The sequence below is a fragment of the Harpegnathos saltator genome, unplaced genomic scaffold, assembly GCF_003227715.2.
Source record: "Harpegnathos saltator strain DR-91 unplaced genomic scaffold, Hsal_v8.6 scaffold56, whole genome shotgun sequence".
Classification (NCBI taxonomy): Eukaryota; Metazoa; Arthropoda; class Insecta; order Hymenoptera; family Formicidae; genus Harpegnathos; species Harpegnathos saltator.
In genome coordinates this window covers 1,417,501-1,441,881 of record NW_020230382.1, presented here as the reverse complement: position 1 = coordinate 1,441,881, position 24,381 = coordinate 1,417,501, and the positions used below count along the sequence as shown (strand labels likewise).

Below are 24,381 nucleotides of genomic sequence, written 5' to 3'. Positions count from 1 at the left end.
ATATTTCATCACCTTTATACTTGATGATTCTGAGCGTGGTTTTTGCATCGATAGATTTTAATATTTTGTAGCTTATATCGCCGTAACGCTAGTTGTTTTAGGTCTAAACTAAAAATCTTGTCATTCATATCGCGAAACTTTATATCAGCCTGTAAAAATGTATGGCTTATACTTGCGAGAATAATGTTGACGATCAAGTTGAACATCATTTATCGATCATTTATCGGTCGTTGTTTTTGGGCATTTGAGCATTTGAGCGTTCGGATATCGCTTCACGCGGATGATATTTTCAATGTCCGCCTATTTCTCCCCCGAGCCATACGTGTGACATAAAGGAAGCGCGGCCGGGCCGCGTACAGCCACACCTTTGTAATTTTCGTCTTGATCTCAAGCCGTTTCGATCGCTTTAACGTCGCGAGATCGGAGGGTGCTTCACGCAACGAAGATACAGATATGTCAGCTTTAAGAAATGACGTTTATCGTGCTTGAGGTAATATAACGTCGAGTTTCTTGCTCACTTCCATCCATCTTCCGTAATTCCTCATTTCTCTATCTATCTATGAACATCCTTGCTTCGCGAGATACGTCTGGCAGCTCCGACATCACGTTATACACTATTCCATGGCTTCTTCTGGCAAATTGGTTTCTAGATATGACTCGCCGCAGAAAGAAAATTAAAGTTTCAACAAATTTCTCTCTCTCTCTCTCTCTCTCTCTCTCTCTCTCTCTCTCTTCGTCTCAGTGTCTGTCTCTCTCCACACTCCACGGACGTCCGCCACCGCGTTTATTTTTACGCTTCGCTTACTTTTCAATAAAGATTAAGGGAAGAGTGATGGATGAGCAACACACTGTAACATCTCTTTATCCGCCAAGATTTATTTAATCCCAACCAAGTTCATCGGGGAGAACGGCTATCGTCCGTGTTGTATTTTGCTGTAATTAAAGAATTCCCCGATATATATCGGACGTCGCACGCCGGCAGTCGGGTGAACGTTTTGCTAGAATCGAACCGCGTTCCCGGGAATTCCCGCGTGTTAAGCTTTCAGCACGTCCGTCTCTTCTCGGTAAGACGCGAAGTGGCCTTTCCCTACTATCTCCGCCATCGTTTCTCTGTCTCCTTACGCGAAACTGCAAACTACAAATAGCCTTTAGCAGTTGGTTTAATTAAAATCCTCCGTCTGCTCGAGCCCGCCGGCTTTGTACCGCTCTCTCCCGGCTTTTCGAAGCCGCCTCTTTCCGACGCTACAATTTCTGGTAGCGACGGTTTCTGGCAGTCGACCAAAATCAACCGGTTCGCGATATGGCCGGGAAAAGGGAGACGCGCCGAGCCGAGATAACGTAATTAAGACTTCGCTTTGAGATACCGTGGCACCTGAGCTCTCTCTTCTCTCCGTCGTCGCGCGAGCCGCTCCCCTCTCCTTCTACCCCTTTCGCCGTCCTTCCTTTCGCCATCTCGTACCTCTATTTCTTTTCCCCATTACGGGAGGAGCACAGGAGAATCTTAATCTTTTCCTACTTCGCATTACTAGGGATTTGTTACTAGGGGCGCGCGAAACGTCTAGTGCTGTTCACCGATGTTCAACCTGGCAGACAACTTGATAAAAAAAAAAAAATTCTCGATACGGTTCGATTATATTTCGTTTGTACCTGTTTGTACCAACTGTTTTTGTTTCGTTTGTACCTCAAAGAAGAATGAAAAAGACAGAGGGAGGGGGAAAAATAGCCAGCAAGCAAGTGTAAGATATCCGAAAACGGCCAACGCCAAGGAACGCGGAAGCAACAGGATCTTCAAAAAACGTCCAAGAGGTGTTTTCGCCAATTTTTTGAGACATCGCGAAACGGCCAACGCCATTCGAAAGAGAATCGTTTGTACCTCAAAGGAACCGCGGAAGTACGAAAGTAATCTTCCGACATATTTGTTCCCCTCCTCCTATCCTTTTATCCTTCGAGGTACAAGCGAAACAAAAAGTGGCACAAACGAGACAAAAAGTGGTACAAACAGATACAAACGAAGTACAGTCGAACCGTATTGCGAATTATTTTTTTTCACCAAGTTTTGCTTGCCAGGTTCACATCGGTGTGCTATTCGTGAGATCTCGCGAGGATCCTCCCGCGGATCTCTTCGCTGGATATATTCCGCTGGACCGTTCGCTGGTCGACAGTGACGCGTCTTATTCGCTGACTACATTTTAGCAAAAGTATTCATCGGTCGATCGTGAGAGCTGTCGGCCTGCCGAGATGACGGCGATATTTAATGGTTAGGTTAGGTTAGGTTAATTTCTGACGACGGTTAAATCGAGCGTTCGCGCAGCCACGAGATACGCGCGAGTCCAAGTATTTCGGAGAGTTCGCCGATGTCTAATTCATGCTTTCCCACGTCAGCCACGCGAGTACATGCTTCGGGCTGTCTCGAGACGTCTTGGTTTTTATTATCCTTCGTAAATCACCGCACGTCTCTCCCGTTGTGCGCTGTCTTCGTATTTGCATGGTCTCGTGCGAGCGCGCGCGCGCCAGATATGCGATGTCGATGTTACGTATTACCGCCCCCACGAGAGAGTCAATCGCCTTCCCGCCCCTCGTATGGAGGCTACTATTATCGAGATGTTGGGACACGCGCTGGTTGACAACGCGTTGCCGCAGCTCAAATACGTGGAAATTGTTGCTCGGCGTATGTACGCGCGCGCTTATTGCCGCGCTGATCAAGCGACAGACATTTCCAGCAATTCGTGTCCTCGTTTGTTTCGCGGGTAACTATTCCTCGGTGGAGGTAGGTAGGTAGGTAGGTAGGTAGGTAGGTACGTACGTACGTACGTAGGGATTGCCTCGTCAACGAGCGAATTGTCGTCTCCAGTTATACATGGCGACGAGAGGAGGGCGAGGGTAGGTCGAGGGTAGAGGGTAGAAACGGGGAGAAACGACGGAGGGTGAACGCACGGCTCGGCCGCGACCGTGGGCGGAGGGTGGGTGGGTGGGTGGGTGGGGGGGAGGGTGGAGGCCTTTAGCGGTGGAAATGCAAGGGCACTTTGTATCCTGAGATTCATTGTCCGCCACAGCTCGAGCAACCTACCGGCTTAAGCAATGCATTATGCGGGACCACCGACAAGACGCCATTTAAATGCTCCGGAAGGTAACCGCTCCGCTGTCAGCCCTCATCCTGCCCGCGGTCGTGGCTGTCGTGTCGCGTGTCACCGTGCCTTAAACAATGCCTCCGCGCGTGCAGAAACGCACGAGTGCGAGCGTGCGCGTCCGTCGTCGCTTAGACGAAGATTACTCGTCTGCGGTGCGTCGCGCTTCGATGTCCGCGCGGTTCCATTTGCGTGCACGTGAGCGTGTCGCGTTACGTTCAATTGTCCGGCGGCGGCGGCGGCGAGACAAACTGCGCCCACGATAAAAACGTCGAGCATCCTTCGTGTTCAGGGAGAAACAGTTATCGCGGTGCCCAACGCGAAGAAGGCCGGAAGAAGGAGGTGCGCGTCGCTCGATAGCTCATAACGCACGACTCGCGTCGCCGCTCTCTATCAATCAGCGTCGATTCTTCTCTCCCGCGGCGCTCTTGAGTTATTTTAATATCTCTCGATATATCGGCCGCGCATTGCACGCATACACACGCACGTTGTTGCCACCAACGTGGAGCAGTTATCCTTCGCCACAGCCGCGTGACGTTCTTCCGCTCCCCGCCCCTCCCCCCTCCCCCCTCCTCCCGTAAAATGAGCGCGCTTGCAACTGCGCGCATATAAATATGCATATATGTCTAATCATTCGTCCTTGGTAACACGCCGCACATCTCGCTATTCACTCGCTCATTGAGGGCGCGCAGGTATCAAGCCAGTGGAATTCCACGGTCGAATCTCGAAGTCTTTAATTAATCATCACTCGCTATACACGGCAATATCATGCATTTCGCGGAGTGTACTCGTGACACCGCGGACTGCAGTTTGCGGATACCCCGTCGGCTGTCTTACGTAATTGCGTATTCATCCGTTGCATATTAAATGACGGAGTCGCCGCGTTTACGCTTTGCCCGCGCATGAGCGGGCGGGCGAAAGATAAACGATACCTCCTCGCCGCGAGCATCGATCGCGATGCTCTCCGACGAGAGAGAGAGAGAGAGAGAGAGAGGGGGGGGAGGGAGAACGGGAGGGGGAGAGAGAGAGCGCGCGCGTCGGGATATCACAGCGTTGTTCGGCGGGCCCGTTTTCCGGAGGAATAGTTCTTCCCTCGGCGGAAGCAAGTTCGCTCCCTCCGCTTCTTTTCGTTCATTCGCCCGGCCGACAAATGGAAAGCAAATAGCGATGCCGGCGAGCAAACGAGCGACGCTCCCCCGTCAAAAGTATCAATATCTCGCGATATCGGTTTTTCATTAGCCGGCCGAATGATGGTACCGGTATGAATATATCGATGCTCCCTTTGAGCGTCCCCGGTATTTGCGCGGTAAATGCACGTGTAATACGCCCGTTGCCTCGGACCTTTCTTTATGCAGCATCGCGGAAACATCGCGGAGGCGCGCCTAGCAGTGCGCGCGCGCGCGCGCGTCCACGTGTGTGCAGCCGTTCGCGAAGCTCGCTCGATTCGAGGATACGACACAAGGGGGTACGTGTGTTAACGCACTATAAAGGGGTTTTCCTCCATTTCGCCCGGGTGGCTGTTCCTCTTTGTCGTACCCTCTCTCATTCTCGTGCGTGCCCGACTCTCCTCTCTCCCTCTCGCGCTCGCCGCCCGACTTTTTATTCCGCCGTCACCCTCGCACGACGCGCGCTCGTCCAGGGATTGTGTGCTCGGTGATAGGACGCGAAAAAAGCCGAACAAAGGGGAGAGAGAAAGGTGTCGAGCGAGGGGAAGGCGCGCGCGCGCGCGCGCGCGCCGCTGAAAAGTAGCGGGCACGCAGTAGCCGACAATCTGATCGCGCGCAATTACATGTATGGAATACAATCTCGAGGGGGGTTACTCTCATCTCTCGGGCTTCTTGCCCCCTTGTCTTTTTGCGCCGGTTGACACGGCGACCTGCGGCCTTTTCACCGTCGCGCGTTTCTTAACGCGTCGCCCTTTGTTCATTCGTCGTCTTCGTCGTCGGGCTGTCTTTGCCGAAAACGGCTTTCCTGTAATCTCTGATAAATGTCATCGCGCCTCTTCCCGTCGGCCGGAGAGGCCGGCGTTCAAGAGAGACGCGAGTAATCTCAGAGAGAAATGTAGCATCCAGCACGTGTCATCGGCTGTTCCGACGTGTGCCCGATTAAAACGACATCGCTGCAGTTGACGTGGACCGAGCAAATAAGAGAGCGAAAAGTGCCGCTTGAAAAGTTAATGACTCGAGAGTTCCGTCGAGCAGAGGCGTTTTGCCGCGGGTGTTGCAAATCCGCCAGCCGTGCGCGTGAGAGATCATCCCCTCCCCTCCCCCCCCCCCCGCCGAGCGATGTTTAATCAACTTTCATTAACTCGGACATACGGCTTAATCACCGGATCCGAGCGTCGCGATTGTTTCCGGCCGGCCTCCGCAATGGCGATCTCCGATTCAATAGGTCAGACACGCGGCCTCGTTGCGGCCGGTATTAAAAGCACGCGTCACTCTCGGCACGGCAGGGATCGCCTTCCGATATGCCGGCAACGCGGCCGATCGCTCGTTAAACCGTCCATCGTTAAACGTCAATGGGCATCGGGTTCTCGCCTGTCATCGGCCGTCATTAGGCGAGCGGAACGTGCGCAGCAGTGCGCGCTTTCGTCGCGCTTTACGGCCTCGCCGTTTCCTCGCGAACGGCGATGTCGCGCGTCACTGGGATCGCTCGTAGCCGCGAAACGACACGATATTCCTTGATCACGGCTACTTTACGCCTCGGACGAATTAGTCACAAACGCGAGAAGCGGAACTGCGCGCGTCGCGCGGTTCTCGCTTTATAGTCCGGCGTGCGTGCGACGTCGACGGCGGCGAGTCGATACGATAAATTCAAGTCGTCGAGACGGGCGAGAAAAATCGGACGAACGAACAGTTAAAGTCGTATTATCCGTTCTTATCGGCAAGTCGCGTGACGTCGCGAGATTAATTTCTGCCCGATTGCGCGCCCATCGTCCGTACGAGATACCTCATTTCGATCGGGGTATTAGCTTGTCGCGTTGGTAACTGACTCCTAGCGAGGAATTTTCTTACGTTAAATGGGCTTTAAAACCATCCGAAGAGTCTTTTTAAGATAAGAGCTCGGCTCGATGAGGATCTTAAAACCCGTTTATTCCGAGAGAGAATCCTCCCCCCTTTCTCTCTCTCTCTCTCTCTCTCTCTCTCTCTCTCCCGCGCCTCCTCCTCCTCCTCCTCCCTTCTCCCTCTTTCCTTTTCTTTTGCAAGTACGTAGCTCATACCGAGAAAGAAGGATAGGAAAATCGCGAACGGATATAGCAGCCGTTAAAATCACGAACGTTGTAGCGGAGGAGAACAAACCCTGCGCATGAAATTATGAGCGGAGGTTATTCTCTTCTTTCTCCCTTATCTCTCCCGCGTCAGCTTTATGCTGATCCATCATGCTTATCCACTGCGCGCTTCAACATTTTTTACCGCGGATTACGGAACACTATCCGCGACTTTTTCGATTTTTAGACACGTCAGGAATAAGATATTGTTTTATCGAATACATATTTCTCGTCGAAGGAACTTTCTCTCTCTCTCTCTCTCTCTCTCTCTCTCTCTCTCTCTCTCTTCCCCTCCTCCTTTGAAATTGTTATGCAACGGCATTGAGAAAGGCGAGGGAAGCTCAAGACTTCTTACACGCCGGCCGAGAATGGCCGTGCAATTCCACGAGCCGCTCGTAGCCGAAATTAGCCAGTTAGGGAAATCTACTCTGTTTATGCACTCCCATAAGGAGTCTTACAATTAGCAGTTTTTCCTCGGACGAATCTCGGGGAATTTTTCCCAAGAGGGTCTCCGCCGGGCTGAGATCCTCCCAAAGAGCTCACAGCGGTGAATCTCATTTCTTCGCGTTCCGCGAGACAGGCAAACAAATCGGAAGAAGGGACGGACGATCGTCGGAATTACCGCCGACTCGGAAGGCAGCAAATCGCCATGAAATTGCGAGCGGTTCCTCTTTCTTCTACCGGCGTTAAATGGCCGCTCGACAATTTCACGCGCGTCATCCCTGTTCGCGTGCTCTCTCAGGCTGAATATAAAACCTCGCCCGTTTTCCCCGTGTGTGCCCTCCTCCTCCTCCCCCCCCCCTGTCCCCGTGTCGCAGCGAGTCCGGGCGAGACGGTCTCTTACTTTTCCGCGCCGTTCTATTACTCGCCGCCACTCGAAACCCGATTTCTCCCGGCGAAAGATTCGCGAAATCTCAACCTCTCCTGCTTCCCGTCCGCCTCCGCCTCTCCTTCCGCCGCGTTCTTCCCCATCGCCGAGCATCCGTCAACGTCGCGACGGGAAGTTCGCTGGAAGTAAGCGGTCTGTGAATTTACGTACGTCGTTCCGCTGTGCATCCGTGCCACGGTTCTCGCATTCAGAAACGCGACGTAGCCGTGATTCTTTTCGTCCGTGCGTCGCCCCGGGATACCTTTAAAATGACACGCGTTTCATGTCGGCAATTTTTTTTACCCGCACGACCGCAAGCAAGACACAGCGGCTCTGTGTCCAAGCATCTCGCCGGTATAAAGAGCAGCTTCTCGCAGCGTCTCGTCGATTTGGCATGACAGGAGAGAGGAGCAGGACGAAGAACGCGTTTCGATTCTTATTAGGCGGATCTCGCGCGCGATTGCGCAATTGGCATCCGATATCGCGCGCAAACACCGAAGTTATTCACTCGTCCGCGATTACGAAGGCTGCGTGAATTTGCCAAGAATGCCGACTCGACCGGCGGGAGCGAAACGTGAGAGAGGAAGGGGGAGAGAGAAAACGTCGCGGGTAATCCTGCTCGAAGCGATTTAAATTGGAGTTTTAGCCGCCAGTCGTTATCACATCTCACGTCTCGAGGACGTCGGACGCTCCGCGCGAAATCCCGTTCCACCCCAGGCGTTCCAGCCGCCGCGCGCCGGGGGCCGCGCGTTTTCCCCTCGTCGGGCCGCCTATTCCACCTTATTCGAGTCAACGTTAATCTTCCATCTTACACAGAGGGAGAGAGAGATTGTCCTCTCCGTGCTCCTCCGCCGCTCTCAGACCGAACCTCTCCGATGCGTTTTTATCGGGCCACTTTATCGATGTCGTTGACGCGCCGACTCCTACCTGTCTTCCCCATCCCTCTTCGTCGCTGAAACAAGTGTCTCAGCATCACGTCGACGTCGTTGTCGCCGTCGCCGTCGCGACGCGGTTGGCTGACTGGCCGGCTGGCGTATAAGAGGGTGATTCTAGAACGGCGCGTCGGTATTTACTTCCGCGATTTTTTTTCATCTTCGACGTTACATGCGCCTGGTGGTAACTCGAGTCTGGGATTAAAATTCCGCCGAATGCGAAATGGGAAATCGAGCGACGACGACGGGGCTTTTGTTATCAGGGCGCTTGCTTCGCCCTGAGAGCTCGGCTCGCGAGAAGAACGTTTTGCTTTCTACGGTCTGTAACTCTCAAGAACTCTTGGCGCATCGACATTTTCATCGAAGAAAACTTGATTTTAGGTTGCTTAATACCGTCGAAAGTTTCGTAGTTCTCTCGTGAAATCAACCGCTATGCGAGGAAAGAACACAATGGGCCCCCTCCCCCCCCCCATTTGCGCCCCTCGCGGCCCGCGCGTTTCTCGTTGAACGGTTGCACGACGGTAATTATCCGGTATTTATAACGAGGCAGACTTTTTTCTGTTTCCGTACGAGACGAGCGCGAAAAGCCACGACACTCCGCCGACCGGTGCACCGATTGCACCGTTTTCATGTCGTCGCAATTTATTTGGGCACGCGTTATTTTTAAAAATAATCGATACTGTACGTCGCTCCTAGCATATTACAAGCTGCACTAGCGCGAATACCGACTCTAAATGTTTACACGAGTCGTCCTATATATGTATATACATATATGTATGTGTGTGTGTGTGTGTATTATATAACACTCGTCTCTATATGCACAGGCGCGTGTATCCCCGCAATTGTATTCTCTCTCTCTCTCTCTCGCGACAGTGGGTACAGCAGGGGGGATTGAAAAAAATAGCCACCGTAAAAAAAAAGTATTCGTCATATTTTTACGCGGGGACAAATAGAATTCGTAACTGTGTCGACTAAAATGTAGGGGGCGGAGTGTCGCCGGCGACAGCGACGTAGATATGTCAGCGGCGCAATCTCAGGGTACGTCGTTAACAATTTAATATAGCTTCACGCCCTGTCCTGTTTCGTCCCATTGTTTTCAAAATCCCGTTGCGGCGGATAATGTTTTCTGTCCTCGTCCTTGTTTGTGCTTGTTAATTCGTCGCGGCAAGAAGATGAAAAGCACCAGCACGCGATGTCAATTTGCATTTAATTGCTACCGTTGCTGTCCCGTTATCTTCCCTCTGAATTTGAAATAACGCGTCTGGATTGCGCGCCAGTCGCGCAACGTTGTCGCTGCGTAATTATAGTCTTTTTCCAGCGAAGAAAATCAATGGACGATAGAAGCGGTTAAGCGGCGGATGAAAGTCTCGCGAATGTTGCGCTTACTCCTCGATCTTCGTATCCTCCTTCTTCTTTTTTCCCCGTCCGCAGTCGCATCTTAACGGAAAAGCGTCATTACGGCGCATCGTAAATCGCTAGACGGTTTCGGTATCGCGAGCAAGGTTTCCGGCTAAACGGATCGCGCATCACATCCTGCGACGCGATATACGCGTCACACGCGGTGCGCATTTGTACCTCATATATCAAAATTACGAGAGCGCGCTCTCGTTATTAGATCGCGGACATTAACGTCGCACTTGTGAGCAGTCATTCGATTGAAATGGTTGCGGAACGTGAGTTGCGAAGTAAAGATTAAATAACCAAGCTGGGCGATGGAATTTGCATTACGCCAACTGAATCTCCGAGTATTCGAATTATGTTAAATGGCCATTTCTCCTCCTCCGCCGAGATAATCCGTCCAATCTTAGAGGCGCTCGCAAATAGTCCAGGGAGTTTGTGTAATGGGATCAAGTAGTTTGCAAAGTAGCGATAGCTTCAAACTACAGTCTTCCGGAGAACATGTTAAATTTTCAATTTAACTGCTTGTCACACGTTCGTGCGCACGCGCGCGTTTCTTCGACACAACGGCTGCGTTCAATGGAACAAGACTGATCAGTGAGCGCTTAGTGATTCTCGCTCCCGATTGGTAAATACTTCTGGATCTATAAACTTCTGAATTTAGAAGAATGTTCCAATCACAGACAATAATCACTAAGCACTCACTGATCATTTTATTCTACTGAACGCAGCCATTTCTGTGCTCGCTTTTGTCCCCCCTTCCCCCCCCCCCCGCGACGTGTCCCATGCGCGATATTGTCGGTCAAACGGCCGTATTAGAATCGATAGCCGGTAACATTTTAATTCCCGTTACTCGCTGCTCTCGTTAATCCAGTTAAAATTCATTTTTGCGTGTTAAACGCGCGCGATACTCGATACTCGATACACTCAAGCCTACGGCACACGATGCGCGCTTTTTCCGCATTGGCGGACCGCTACGGGAAAAAGAAAAAAAAAAAGAAACGCGCACAACGCACCGCACCCGTGGTGGTGGGCTTTATTTGGATGATGTGCGCAGGTGCACAGTGGTGGTGCACAGTTTTAATTACTTCCGACGACCGATGTTGCGCGCAGAAGCCTGCCACTTACTGGCCACGAGCATCACTCTTGTTTTATCACCGTTTTGACACGGGCGAAGGCGCGTCAACTATGCGAGCGTTTAGCAATAAAAGTTACGCCACCGCGCGTTACGTTACGGCTGTTTGCGCGTGTGTGTAATATTTTTTTCGCGCGGTGAAAAATGTGCAGGCCGCCCCTCTCGAGCGCGCGCGCGTTAAAGTAGTCGGAAAACGACGGAAAACACGGTGCTCTCTGCGCGAAACTTCAGGCGAGGATGAAATATAAGTCGGCGTGATACGTACGGGCTTTAAAAAGCGCTGATACACGCGCGCCGCGGACACATGCGGCGAATCAACATGAGCCCGAGTCGAAATTGCAGTCCCACGTTAACCCTGCAAATTCCGTCAGAGGCTTGGGGAGGATCGACGGTGAGATGTAACATCTTCCCTTGCCGCTGTGAGTGCTTGCTTACTTACTTACTTACTACCGCTCTCGCCGTGTTCGGCTGTCCTCAAAGAAGGACTCAGAATTATTCGGTTTTCGCTCACCTCCATATTCCGCCTGTATTAAATTACATTATTAGACAATTAGCTAATTAGATTAGATTAGTGTCAGATGATTCGAAAACAAGCGCGTCTCTGTGTGCGAGTATTTCAATGCGGAGGATAAGGACAGCGAGCGATCACACGGGTGTGCGCTATCGCGATGTCTCATCTCTCAGTTGGTCCTTCAAGTTCGGCCGAATTTACGGGCTCGGTGTGGAGCCCGAAACTCGGGAGTGCTTTTTCACATCACTCAACTTAGCATCTTCTAATATCGGTCTTGATCTCTTAACATCGGATCTGGATGGATCGTGGCTTAATTCGAATCCTCAGCCGCGTCTCGCGCTAATAAAAGACACGTGATCGGAGATCCTTACGACGCGATGTGGGACACGCACCGCCCCGTCGCAATTCGCCTGTCACGTGGCACGTGTTAATTGACACACGATATCTCTCTCGCGTCGGCCGCACGCGCGCGCTCCGCGGAATTCGCAATTCACTCCGGCGGATATCACTTTCCGTCATTAATCACGCGATACATTCGGACTAATCGATTTTCGACAATACTTCCGCCGCATATCGCGATAGGAAATGCGCCAAGCGAGGCGCGCGGAAGCGCATCGCGGCCGGCTCGCGCGCGTCATTCACTATCAGCCTGTCCGTCTCATTTTATCGCCGCTTTGAAGAGCGCCGGCGTCTAGCCACACACAGAGAGTGAGAGGGGGAGAGAGAGAGAGAGAGAGAGAGAGAGAGAAAGAGAGGGGAGGGAGTAACCGAGCGCGAACGTTTCGCTAAAAATATTGCACACCCGCCTGTTTGCGCACACGCGCAGTTCCGTGCGCGCGCGTGCGTGGAAATTGTAATCTGCCATGAGCAGATAGCCGAAGTGTCCGTTAAACGGCGAGAAACACGACGCGCGGCGAGAGAGAACGAGCGGACGAGCCGACACATTTTGCGCCGCGTCGCGTATTGTGCCGCGCGTTATAACTCGGGGCGAGTCGCGCGAGCAAAAATAAAATTTCCGACGCTGAAGATCCGACGCAAAGCGGAGCTCCAGACGGAGCTGGGGGGGGGAGGGGGGAGGGGGGGCGAATCATAAGATGAGGCGCGTCGGAGCAACGAGCGAGCTGAGCGGACGAATCTCTCAGCGCGCGGCATCGGTGGAATACGCGTTCTTGGGATAATTGCGAATCGCGCTTAATTGGAAGGAAGGAGGGGAGATTTCGAGTCGCGGCGGCTCGTGCTCCTCGCGAATGCACCCCACCGCGTGGTAACGCTCTGACATAGATTTAGATAATTATTAGTTCGTGACGTAACTTTACTTATCGGCGTCTCGCCGCGCTCCGAAACGCTGAATGTTATCGTATCAAGCTGCGCCTGCATTGGGAATTGAATTCACAATTCGCTTCTATAACAAGGCGCGCATCGTTTATCCAATATCGAGCAACGTTGACGTTATCTCGCGCATCATCGACCCGCAGTCTGTCGCTGTCTTTTTCGTTCAAATGCGTTCCGGTGTGATGGATGGTTCCGAGAGTATAACCGTTGGCTTCGCGGTGTCGCCCGGGCTCGGCCGAGAATTGAATGCGATGAAGAGCGTTTGCGGGTATTCGTAATCTGACGGCTAGGGAGAGAAAGTGAGATGTGGCGAAAGTCAAAAAAGAAATGCCGGATAAGAAATGTTACCTTGAGAAAGAGCAGCAGCAGCAGCAGCAGCAGCAGCAGCAGCAGCAGCAGGAGGAGGAGTCAGACGAGAGGAGTGGATGAACGGAGGAGAGTTTAGAGAGAAGGAAAACGAGAGAGAGAGAGAGAGAGAGAGAGAGAGAGAGAGAGAGAGAGAGAGAGAGAGAGAGAGAGAGAGAGAGAGAGAGAGAGAGAGAGAGGCGAGAGTGGGAAAAGAGAGAAAGAGAGACACAGAGAGAGAGAGAGAGAGAGAGAGAGAAGGGGGAAGAGAAAGAAGGAAGGAAAGATAGAGAGAGAAAGAGACTATTCGTTCACGGCCGAGCGACAACGCGAATCATTTTCCCTTAAAGCTCCCTTTTGCCCCGGGGCAGTCTTCCGTTTCGAAAGCAATTTGCCCTGCCGAGCACTGTGCTACGTATACCTACCTACGTGGATCCAACGGACCGGCAAAAAAAGGCTCCGGACTCGTTACGTTTCCCGGGCGAGGTAAATTCAGGGTGCGAAGCGCAGGAGGAAAACAAGCAGAATTTTCTCTTTCTCTTTATCTCCCTCTCTCTCTCTCTCTCTCTCTCTCTCTCTCTCTCTCTCTCTCTCTCTCTCTCTCTCTCTCTCTCTCTCTCTGGTTCTCTCTCGTTCCATCTTTCTCTCGTCGCAACCGCGAGAGGAGACGGCCGTTTTTTCCATTAGGCTTTCGGGTGCAGCGAACGTAATAACTTTCTCTCCATGGGGACTGTAAAAATACGTTTGGCCGCAATTCGGCCGTGCGTATGCTCTACGTGTGTGTTATTGGCGAGTATCGATTTAATGAGTATTATTCAAACTACCAAGCGGGCCTCCAAATTCCGCGGGTGACATGAGTGGGGCTGGTGTGGCTCGGGGGATAGTCGGAACCGCCATTAATCAATTTGACATTGTTATCGCATATTCGGTGTTTCAGCATCGCGGTGTTATTCGCTTCCGTTGCCGAAGATGCTGGACATTTCCACGTTTGGTCTGATCAATTTGCGTAATTTCGCGCGCTAATAATATTTGTTCGTTAAACCGCTTTGCTATTTATGGAGGAGTCATTGACCTATTAGCAGATTTCTAATTAGCAAGGTAAATCGATGAATAAATTATTATTAATCATAATGTATATACATTTGCATATATAATAAAAAGCCAGTAGGCGGTTATACGTATACGTATGCCGATGACGTTATAAATTAAATATAACGCGCGTAATGAATGGTATACCGCGCGCTGCGTGTAAATATATCTTCTCACCGACCGATTACTCTTTTATCGCGCGGACCGCGGAGTTAGGCGTTAATCTCGCGTGTGTATTTTCCAAGCTAGAAGCGGACGTCGTTGCGACGGAGTCGCGTCGTTGAAACGTGCGCTCTCTTCGCGTGCGTTTGTTTGTTGATTGCGGCAGATTCCAGCGATGAGAATATAATTCGCTGCGGGAGATCACGCAACGCGCGCATGAATAGATCACGCGACTGCAACGAGGACGCGTAATTTCTAGGCGTCTATATGCGCCGGCGAAAGTTGAAGAGAGCAATTATCAGGTAGCGCGTTTCAGACAAAAGACGACCAAAGAATCCTTCTCACAGTTATACACAGCGGGTTGTCTCGAAACAAACACACACACACACACTGTGTTGTGCGCGTTCATCGTTGCGGTTTCAATCTCGTAGGGAAGGAAATTTCATTTGGATATTCATAGAGCCGCGAAATGGGTCGCACCGCTCGAAATTTTTATCACCCTCGTAACGCGACTCCGCGATTTTCCGACATCGTGCAAACACGTCGCGGCGCGCCGCGCTACGCTATAACACCGCCACCGCCACCGAGGCACCGCGTCTTCGTCCCGGCAATTTCGCGTATTCGCGAGTCGCAGATTGCATTTTTCCATCTGCTTTCTTCCGTCTCCCGGCGACGGCTGACGGAAGTCGGGGCGCTTGTCCCGCTTTTTAACGTTCGACGAGTGGATTTTCGTGAGGCGGACGGACTCTTGCTGGCGCGCGCGCGCGCGCGCTTCGTATGCAAAATAGACGCGCGAGTTCGAAAAGAATCGGCCGCCCTGTCCCGTCCTCGCGGCAGCGCTGATCGATAAATCTGTTCTCCGTCGTATTCCCGCGTTTATTCTGTCTGTGACACGACCATTTTCCTGGCCGCGTGTCCCGTTCACGTGACGGTGCAACGCCGCTCTGTTCTCTTCCGTTCACCCTCGCCCGGAATTATTTCCGCGGGGCTTGGCAAAGCGAGATGTCGTCGTCGTCGTCGTCGTCGTCGTCGTCGTCGTCGTCGTCGTCGTAGTAGTAATAGTAGTAGTAGACGGTCTCTAAGTTCGAGATTTCGCATGCACGAAGTTGGTTGTCTTCGTAGTCTTTGATGTTCTTTTCTCGGCCCGGCGACCGGCTGCGCACCATCCGTCGACGTCGCGAACATACGTAATACTTTTTCAGTTTAACGTCTTACGTGTTTTCGCCCGGGTCGAATTCGATTCGCCTCGATTCACACGGTTAATATTGTTTTCGTGTTAATGTCGTCACTCCACGTCAATCTCCGTCTGCCCGACGTCGCATTCGAATGGAATTAAACGTCGCGAAACGATTGTATTAAGAGACATTACTCCAGCTATTCTCCATCAGCACCAGTTTGTATCGACTACGTCATTTTGATACACGAATGTGCGTTTAATTAATAAAGATACACAGCAAGGTAGACACTCGTTATGTGCCAGTTTTATAATGTAGGTCAAGTTAATTATAGCGGTTCAGGATATCCTCCAATTATAACGGCAAGCAATGATAAACGAGATGAGGAGCTTGGAAGCTCCAGTAACAGCGGCCTGAGATGTACACGTAGCTAATTATATTTTATTGATTATCACTTTTCTCCCCCAATATATACATAGAGGTTGCGTGAAAAATTCGCGGAGCGAAACTGAAATAAAGAATACCAAATTCTAAAAATGATTTTATTCTTCAATATAGTCTCCGTTAACTTCAATACACTTGGCCCAATGGCTCTCCAGTAATTTTACTCCATCGCGGAAGTGTGTTTCTGGAAGGTCTGCGAAATATGCCTCTACGGCTGCTATAGCTTCTTCATTCGACAAAAAATGCTTTCCGCGAGGAGGAATTGTTTCAGGTTTCGGAACAGATAGAAGTCGCTGGGTGCCAAATCTGGCGAATACGGTGGATGATCAAGCAATTTGTACTTCAATTCATTGAATTTAGACGTTGACGAAACACTTGAGTGTGAGCAGGTGCGTTGTCTTGGTGAAAAATGATTTGTTTGTGCTGCAAACCAGGTCTTTCCTCACGAATTTTTGCGTCCAATTGATCCAGAAGGTTACAATAATATTCAGAGTTAATTGTTTTACCCTTTTCCAGATAGTCAATTAACAAAATCCCTTTAGCATCCGAAAAAACTGATGCCAAAACCATTTTTGCCGATCTTTCATGCTTTGTTTGCTTTGGAGTTAAACATCCAGCTTCAGTCCACTGTAAACGTTCCTGTTTCAATTTAGGATCATGGTGATAGATCCAAGTCTCATTCGTAGCTATAAAACGACGCACAAAATCGGTTTTATTCTTCTTAACACGATCCAAATGACGCTGAGAAATTTGCTTTCGAGCGAGTTTTTGTTGAATTGTTAACGTATGCGGCATCACTTTTCCAAAACGCCTTTTTCCATTTGTAATTCTTTATGCAAAATATGCCGTACCCGTTCATCTGAAATGGTATGGCCTATGGTATGAGCAATTTCACGCGTAGTGAACCTTGTGATTTCTGGTGTTGATGCGCTTTTTGGACGTCCACTGCGTGGATCGTCTTCAATGCTTGTTGACGACCACGTTGAAACTCAAGTGCCCATTTACAAACCATTGTTTTTGAAGGAGCAGATTCCCCTAACACACATTTGCCATCTCGGAATGAATTTCCATTGCCTTTAAACCCTTTTTAACGAAGAACTCAATCCACTGCGCGCTGTTTCAAATTTTCCATTGCAAACAAATATACTGACACGTCAACTTCAATTGGCTTGTAAACGCAGAAAGAATTGACAGATGGAAATGAAAGCTAACCTAGGTTCGTGTGAAGAGTGATTCTATACAATCGACTACAATTTATAATTCTACCGTTTACTTATAGATACCGCTCCGCGAACTTTTCACGCAACCTGTATATCTTATATATATATTTGTCATCAGCCCCATCGCGAACGTGTTATTTCCGATCGAGATAACGCGTGACTCAGACGCACGCCAGCACGTAAATGTGTAAATGAAGTAACGTGCATTTTGTATAAAGCGTATAATCTAATTATACTTAATATTTATCGCACTCGTTATTGCACTCGTTGGTTATCGGATTGTGCTAGTCGCATCAGATAGATAATGACACTATTATGAAACGATACAAACCGCGATAACGATACAGAGAAATAATTTACAATTCTCTACGCGAGCGATATTGAATAGCCATAATAGATAAAGTCAAATAGGGGATGCGACGCGAAAATGGAGGCGATAAAAACAGCGCGGAAGAGGTTTACGAGTATCGATCAACGCTATTATGGCGAGGTCGAAAATGCCTACATAAATTCGCTACACGTAATGCCGCCGCTGATATATCGCCGGCTTTATAAGAACGAACAGACTCGCCGTGGAGTGTACATACGGCAATAAAAGAAGAGTTACCGCGCGTGGATGCGATATTAATTATCGTTAATTGCCGAAAATATGAACTGTGCAGCCGATACGCACGCCGCACGCCGCTCGGTCACTCGGCGACGGCACGACGCGCGTAATGCTGATTGATCGGGTCGATCGATTAAACGTAGATAACGATCGCTCATTTTTTCCAGGTTGTAACGAACGATCCGTTGCCTCCGTTTCCGCGCGAGAGGGGACATTTATCGACCTGACAATGAACAGGCCGTACCTGTCCAGCGATAATAATTCCATCTTGTTGCCGCGATCTCGTCAAGCGCGAATTTTCCCACTTGGCTGTCGGAGATCTCGCGCGATCTCGCTCGATGGGAGCGAAGGAAGTCGTGGAACGTGTAATTATCATAGGCGAGAAAACCGGCGAGCGAGAGAACCGGTCTCGGCGTTTTTCAGCTGCAGCAAAACGCGACACTAACGCGAATCTAACACACGTTTCACACCGATTTCGTCCTCGATCGAGCGGGGGTGCTCCGCGACAATCAGCGCAGACAACCGAATATGCTTCTGCCGTTTCATTCGCCATCTTCTAATTCTCACCTCGACGCGATAATACGCGGAGCGCAATAATACGCCGGGAATTTTACAAAGTCTCCGCGTTGTCCCAACCGAGGTTGACTTTGCTTACCCGCCGAGTTGCGCTTGATAATTATTCTTAATTCGCGGTTCTCTGACACACAACTCGCGCCTGCGCGTACGCGGCTCGGCGTGGCGCGCGACGGCCGAGTAAAGACTGAAGGAATATCGGAATTGTTCTCCCGTTAACAAACACGACTTGGCGGGATGAAGCGTTGAATGCGCTTAACGATGATATCGCGATGCTGCATCTCGCGCACACGCACACACACACACACACGCGCAGTCTCGCTACGCAAATACGAACAGATGCGTTCCTACGCAACCGTAACGGAGCAACTAATGTTATTGCGCTCGGTATCGGGTGATAGCGACGCGCTTGATTATTTTCAAAGCTCCGGCGGCGGCGGCGCGTAGCTTTCGCGAGTGCTTCCGTCTGCACCGTAAAGTTGATTGCTCCGGGAGCATCGCGCCAGCCGGCTTTGTTTACGTTGTTTCGATTTTTCAGCTTCCTCCCTCCCTCTCTCTCTCTCTCTCTCTCTCTCTCTTTCTCTCTGCGTTCTCCATAATTATAATACAGGTTGCTCGTTACACGGGTACAATCTTCGTGTTCCGCAGAAATCCGTGGAACAAGTCCGCTAATTTCGCTTTGACTACGGCAACGTCGGAGATATTTTGCGATCGGCCGGGAGAACTACACCTCGCTCTACGCTACGCTTCTGCGCTACGACTCTGTCTCTCATTCACACGCATATGTGCACACGCGCTCCGGGCTGGATGATAAATATAGAAAATATTTGCCGGCTTGTACGCGACAATCGAAGACCACTATCGCGCCGACAACGCAACGGAGAACGAATTTCCGCTGCAAGTTCTCGACGTCGCTCCATCGGGATGTTTTCTCGCGTGTATACGGGCGATGGTGTTTCACTCTCTCTCCCTCTCTCTCTCTCTCTCTCTTCCTCTTCCTCTCTCCCTTTTTTCTCTCGCCGTCTCGGTAAAGCACTCGGGAAAAGTGACTCGGTAGCTACCAGCGGTCGTCAGACAGGAGTACGCGTCCAGGGAGCGATCGAGTCTCGAGTGCGAAACGGGACTCGCGGAAACATCGTCATTGATTGCGTTCGCACCTTCGCCTTGGTGTCGGCGGCTACACACAAGCGAAACGCCCGCGGCCCGTCAAAGCGACTGATCGCGCGCGATCGACGCCCTACCCCTTGTTACTCGGTTTATGGCTCACCTACGGGTGTAGGGCAAGGGCAAAGGTAGGAGAGTGCCGTGATGGGGAGGGGAAGAGGTGGGGGAGGCGAAATCCTCTCCTAACAAAATTCAATATCCATCCTGGCGCCCAATACGCTTAGCGGCGCCGGCGAAGGGCGCGCAATCCTAGAATTTGCATGCGCCTTATCGACGGAATAGCCGATCGAACGGGGAAAATTCTTTCGCGCGCTTGAGGCGCGCCGCTTGTTCTCGATGCAGTTCGACGAACTCTCCGAGGGGGATGCGTTACACGCCAGGCTGCTCTTCGATAGACTCAGAGAGATGCGAGCCATTCGTTGCTGCTGCGACACAGGAACGACGACGTGCCGCCTCCGGTATTTAGTCTCCGCTAAATCGATCGAATTCGCGCGTCGATCGCGGTCGTCGCGTTTTCGCAGCCGGTACTCGATGCTCTCGGACTGCGAGCGATCCTCGACAGCTCGTGGTTGGTTCGTCGTGTACTCCCGCCGCACGTCGCACTTGCCGATTCTTCACACGTAGTAACGCACGATCCCGCGGCGCGCTGCGCGCAGGTTACAGAGATCTCCTCTCTAAATGCTAATACTAATTGCTACGCGTGTAAACACCGCGAAAGGCTCCCACTCGAGTTTAATCCCTCGTCGAGAGACAAGGTCGGCCTATCTAGCTACCTATCTACCTACCTTCACTTCGAGGTCTCTCACAAACGCGCCCACGCAGTGAACCAACCGCGCTTTCACTCTCGCGCGAGTTCACGCGCGTGGACTTTGCGCGCGCGCGAGAGAGAGAGAGAGCGCGTCTGTGCAAATATATAATAATAATGCTTGAAACGAGAGAATAATATATAGGAAGCGAATACTCTGTCATTCCGACTCTCATTCCGCGGGATAATATTAGGCTTTGCTTCGTCTCATTCGCTTTGACGTCGATCTATTTTAGCGTCGCTAGCGATATCTCATGGCTGATTTTTGCTTCGCAATTAACGAGGATCAAAGGTGCCTCGTGTCGTCCGCACAGCGTCGAGTATATACTATTTCCCTTCACGGTAAACTCCGCGCGTCTTGGAATCCAAGCGATTCATCTCGAAAGCTGCGCATTTTAGTGAAATTCGCGGTTACGTCTAATCCTCCTCCTTTTGAACGGGCGAATATCGATGTATCTCGGTATCGTTTAAACACGCTTGAGCGCAACTGTTGCCTTGCAATAGTCGACTTTAGCCTTTGCGGAATGCCGTCGCGCCACGTAATAAATCCACCGTTGCTACTTTTTGCCTCTACTTCCGCCCATTGCTCTCTTTCTCTCATTCCCGGCACAGAATTCTCAGTTGTGCGTTATGTGATACGAAATTTTTCCATTCATCTTTCGTCCCACCCCCGCAGACGTCTCAGTCGTCGTCGTCGTCATCGTCGTCATAGTTGTCGTCGTCGTCGTCCTCGTCCTCGTCCTCGTCTACTCCTCGTCGGTCCTTTTATCACTCTCTCTCTCTCTCTCTCTCTCTCTCTCCCTCTCCCTCTCCCTCTCCCTCTCTCCCTCCCCTAATGCCACTCAAAGCCAATAAACCTTTCTACTTGCCTTCTAATGGCCCATTTGCCAAAAAGGGCATTTTCCACGGAGTGCACACCGACGATGTGCTCTTAACACCTGCCGTAATCGACTTCTACCTCTCTCCCGCCCTCGTAGCCCGCGTCTCTCCCGATGGCCTAATTTTTCGGTAAATTTAAAATCCAGCACGTGGCACGACAATACATCATGTTCAACTGTCGTCGTCCTAACTACCTACTGCGCAGAGAGCGCTACAACTGTCCTCTTCTCTCTCTCTCTCTCTCTCTCTCTCTCTCTCTCTCTCTCTCTCTCTCTCTCTCTCTCTCTCTCTCTCTCTTTCTCTCTCTCTCTCTCTCTCTCTCTGTTCCTCTTTTCCTCGGTCTGACGTAATTTCGATGCCGAATCTTTGACTCGAGTCCCTCCCCTCGCCGAAATATTCCGCCAAATTTATCATCGCGCGCGTTTCTTACGATGCGCGCGCGATGAAAAGCTCACGGGTGAAGGGAAGGAAGATAGGATAAGGTTAAAGAGAGAGAGAGAGAGAGAGAGAGAGAGAGAGAGAGAGAGAGAGAGAGAGAGAGAGAGAGAGAGAGAGAGAAGTAGAGGCGGAGGGGAGAGGAAGTATGTCCAACGTTATCGCGACGTACGAGTGGTGCGAGGAGTCGGGGAGAGTGGTAAAAGTGAAATTATGACTGCGCTAAGTCCGACTCCGGGCGTTTCTACGGGCGCAACTTCCCTACGCGACCCGTTTCTATAATGTAACGATGTGATGTATGCGCTCTCGCGCGGACCGGAGGCCGGCAAAGGCCGGGGATGAGTTATGAAGGCGGTGTGGGCCTGCGGACTCTCTCGCCGCGGAAGAAGCGAGGGGCGAATCCGGCGTGTTTAACATCCGAAAGAGCCCCAGAGTACGTACTCGACCACGTACGCCAGGTTGAGGGGATCTTCGCCTCGTTCTCTCCCCCCCCCGCTCCTTCCCTCCCTCCCTCCCTCTCGCTCCTCCGCCACGTCCGCCGCCTGATGCACGTGGAATTAATATATTGTCGGAACGTGGCGTCCTTCGCGTACCTCCGCTCGTCTTATCGTCCCTCCTCCCCGTCTCTTAATTCGCCGTTAATTAACGGTGCGTGCTGGCGGAGGTGGCGCGCTTTTTCCTCGAAATTGCGAGATCCTGCCGCGCGCGGTAATCCCGGGACCCGGGAAGAGGGCCGGGGGACGAGGAAGGTTAACCTTCGTTTCGCTTCGTTCGATTTGTATCCAGTCGCTTGTATGCTCGTCGTTGAATGAAGACGAATGAGGACGAGCGACGAAAGACGCGCGAGTGTGAATTTGCAGCGGGATCCGTTGCACGTTCGATCCGATTGATACAAATGTACACGGTGCACGGTGCACGGTGGCATTGTCGTGGAGACGTGGAGAAAAGTTTCACCGAATCGCAACACGCGGATTCAATAATGTCACGGTGAGGCTAATGAGGATGGAAATGATGAAAAATTGCAGGCAGCTTAATCCACGTCCGAGCAATGAAAGCTTCAACGACGGGCTTTACAGCGGCGTTAGACAGCCGACTAATTGGCAGCTAGGTTGCTGCCTTTAATTTCCGTTGAGTCGAGAGCCCGTAAGTTATGTCTCTCATTGCCGGCTTTAACCTCGCCTCGCCAGTGTTTTTTTGCGCAGCCTATTCCCTGCCGAGGGAATGCCTCGCGGAAGATGAATACTTCGCGGCTGCTGCCGAGGTGAGACACATCGGGTTAATGAATAATAAACACTCGGGGTCTCGTTATGAAAAATGATCAGGCCGTTAAATCTAATTGAAGCATCTTCGCGATATTAATCGCGATCATCATCGGGCCGTATTGCGTTATTCACGCCCCACTATGCTGGTGGCACCAGCAAATACACGGATAACGCAGTATCCTTTGCGTCTGTCCTTTATATCTTCGGAAAGAAACTCCGTCCTTTTGTTCGATGTAAACTTTTACGGGCCACGGCGGCGCGCGGACGAATATTAATCCGAAGCGGAAATCGCGACATACAGAGACGCGCGTTGATGTAATCTTGTTTGCCGCGTTTCTCCCCCCTCGCTATCTGTCGTTCAGCTGTCTATCCTTTGCTCTTAGTCGGGATATTTTCCTCTTATTATCAGTCCACGGAACGCGCGCTTCTCTTCGCTCCTCGTGGAGAGCACGAAATCGTCATGAATATTTCACGAAAGTGATGGCGCTGCGAGAAATAAAGGGCGAAGTGGGCGGGATTTCATCTCTCTCTCTCTCTCTCCTCTCTCTCTCTCTCTCTCTCTCGTCGCGAATATTAAAATATCGAAGGGAGGTAAATGAAAGGTCGAGTGGCGACGCTCGATGCCGAAAGTGGATGGCGAACGGTATAGCGAATGGATTGCGATCGAGAAGCACAGATGAAGGAGCAGGAGGAGGAGAGAGGGGAGAGGGAGGACAGGCGAATCACGTACGAGGATCAGAATCGTTCGGTGACGAGTACGAGTGCCCTGCAGTGTGATACGCGCACATGATGCATTTCGCACAACACGACCGTGTCGCGAATTAATCTCGAGGGCAGACCGCGCGATATCTCAGGGTGACAACGATAGTCAGTCAACGTAGTTCGGATCCATCGTCGTCGTCGTCGTCGTCGTTGTCGTCGTCTAGGTGCCGCGATGCACCTGATTAGACAGTCTGAACGTAATCCTGATTCTATTAAGATGGCGGCCCCCCGCCTGCCGCCCAAACCCCCGCGCGCTCAATCGGGCTGCGCGTATACGCTCTATTTGCTATGCAGAGTGGCTGCTAGACGTGATGGATATCCTGCTGGGTGAATTTCAAAATCCGCGCTCCCCGTGCCGCGACATAAGCGCCTTCGTTAAGGCTCCTTACGTTGCGCTGCCTCCGGTTTTAAGCAGCGCGGAATCTCGCGTAGTCCCTCGGAGCTTGGAACGACGCGGTGGAAGCAGCGTCTTCGGAGAGTTGTAAAATTTCGAAAGGATACGTCCGTGAGATTTCCATTCGCGAAGGCGACCGCGGCGCGGGCATCTTTCGCCGTCGTTTAGCGAGCGGAGAGCCAGCACGCTCGTGTGTTACAAGTTTAAAATAGTTGCTGGCAATTACGCACGAAATGGCTCTTTCCAGCACACCCCAGGAGCATTTCCTTTGTGCTTCCTATCCGCTCCGTTGTTCAACTCGGGCAAATCGTGCTGTTTCCAGCCGCCAGATCGGAGTTAAGTTTACGTGCGCACACGCGTGTTATCGAGTAGAATGATCTTAATTCCGCATTGCGATTCGCGATTGGCGCGGCCGCGGCGCGGTATCGGTGGCACTTCAGCCGGCCGCGGCGCTCGCGTGAGAAACGCGAACCGACGAAACTGCTCGTCGCGTTAT

At 51.3% G+C, this 24,381-nt stretch overlaps 1 protein-coding gene across 2 annotated transcripts in view; it reads left to right on the top strand.

The window, feature by feature from the left end:
- Positions 1–24,381, top strand: part of Invadolysin (leishmanolysin-like peptidase, invadolysin) — a 308,939-nt gene that overhangs the window by 43,732 nt on the left and 240,826 nt on the right. Inside the window, exon 1 of one of the 2 annotated variants that reach the window (XM_025303606.1) lies at positions 10,405–11,145. The exons of the other annotated variant lie outside the window; for it this stretch is intronic. The gene's annotated coding sequence lies outside the window, so the exon portion shown is untranslated. Of the gene's footprint in view, positions 1–10,404; positions 11,146–24,381 lie in introns of those variants that run through there. 2 annotated transcript variants of the gene reach the window in all.